Raw genomic sequence first — 1,784 nt, forward strand, 5'->3', positions numbered from 1 at the left:
TTTTTTCTTTCTTTTTCGTTTTATGTTGCCCTTGGTCAGTTTTCTCCTCTTACATAATAAAAAAAAGGCCACTTATTCGTCTCGTGCCAAGCTCCCCTGTCCCAACATCTGAGAGACCATTATGATTTCACTTATATACAGTCTGTGTTTGCAGATATCTCTCTTGACACCACTTTTGAAAATAATTCTTGACATATTTTTCTTTGTATATGTAAACTTCGTTCTATTATTATTCATCACATTTCTCTTTTTGTTGTTTCATGAAAAAAAAACTCTCCCTTGTTTTTATGAGCAATTTATGTTTCATCTTGATGTTCATTTTCTTGTTTAAGAACAGTTTTAAGTTTTAAAAGTGAGGATCTCAGGGTTTGTTGCTGTTTGGACTTCCTTTCTATTCCTTTTTTTCCTTCTCTCTCTCTTCCTCCTCCTTTTCCTCCTGCTCCTCGTGCCCGTCCACTATCACTACCACCACCACCACCTCTACCTCTTTCTTCTCCTCTCCTCTCGTAGGCTGCCTTTGATCAAATATTTATGGTGACCATCACAGAATTCTCCTTTTCAGAGACAGCGGGCGTCCTCGTGGCGGCGGCCGGGGCTGAGTGGTGGCGCTCTCTCATCTGCTTGATCGCCTGCTTAGTAATTTAGTATTGATGCGCCAAGAAGAGCGGCGGCGGCAGGGGACAGAAGGGAGAAGGTGCAGGTATGAGAAGAATGGGAAGGCAGAGAGAGAGAGAGAGAGAGAGAGAGAGAGAGAGAGAGAGAGAGAGAGAGAGAGAGAGAGAGAGAGGTAAATGTCTTTGTGTGGTCTGGATTTGTATACGAGTACGTAGTGTGTGTGTGTGTGTGTGTGTGTGTGTGTGTGTGTGTGTGTGTGTGTGTGTGTGTGTGTGTGTGTGTGTGTGTTTATGTATGTATGTATCTATCTATCTATCTATCTATTTATTCATTTATCCACCTATCCATTTACTTATCTATCTATATGTTCCTGTGCTATATCATCAGAATATTACTCCTTAAAATCCACCGTTACGAGTTGACAAAAAAAAAAAAAAAATCACACTGTCGAATTACTTTCTTTTCTTTTTGATATGTCCGTATAAACAAGCCGGTGAAATGAGAGCTGGAGTAAGCATATACATTTCCTAACTCTCCATTTAACTGTGAATTTGTGCCGCGAGCGTTGAACAGTTATGGAGAGGAATCAATTAACGTGCCACACTCTTCTGTTTGAATTCCCACAATCTGCTCAGTCTCCTTACATACCGCGGCTATTGATAGATTGCCAGTAGGTTAGAGGGAAGGAGATTAAAGGAAAGTTGTGGGCTTGGTGAAAATGTGGCGAGGTGGTAGTGTAGTGGTGGTAATGGTAGTTGTGGTTGTGGATAGCAGCAGCAGTAGTAGTAGTAGTAATAGTAACAGTAATAGTAGTAGTAGTAGTAGTAATAGTAGTAGTAGTAGTAGTAGTAGTAGTAGTAGTAGTAATAGTAGTAGTAGTTGTAGTTGTAGTAACGATAAGTAGCGACAGTTATGACTATACAATAAGAGCAAAGAAAATTATGAGCATAGAAAATCAAGAAAATATATAAAAGGCACCTGATTATTTATTTATTTAGGAAAGTCTCCACGTTCCCGATGTGGTGATGTGTTAAGCTTGCCGGTTATAATACGAAGCACAAGTGATTATAACAGAGCATATTGTGTTAAAAGGAGAAACTTGTATAGTGAAAAGCGTGAAAAAGTGGATACGTTCTTTATCTGAAAACTGTGATGATTTAAAAATGTGG

At 39.3% G+C, this 1,784-nt stretch overlaps 1 long non-coding RNA gene across 1 annotated transcript in view; it reads left to right on the forward strand.

The window, feature by feature from the left end:
- The window catches only part of LOC123518922, a 142,495-nt gene extending 141,810 nt beyond the window's left edge, over positions 1–685 (forward strand). The window contains exon 3 of the long non-coding RNA XR_006678920.1: positions 563–685. This is a non-coding gene — a long non-coding RNA (uncharacterized LOC123518922). The remainder of the gene's footprint in view (positions 1–562) is intronic.
- Positions 686–1,784: the final 1,099 nt, after the last annotated feature.

Source organism: Portunus trituberculatus, chromosome 44 (genome assembly GCF_017591435.1).
Source record: "Portunus trituberculatus isolate SZX2019 chromosome 44, ASM1759143v1, whole genome shotgun sequence".
NCBI lineage: Eukaryota > Metazoa > Arthropoda > Malacostraca > Decapoda > Portunidae > Portunus > Portunus trituberculatus.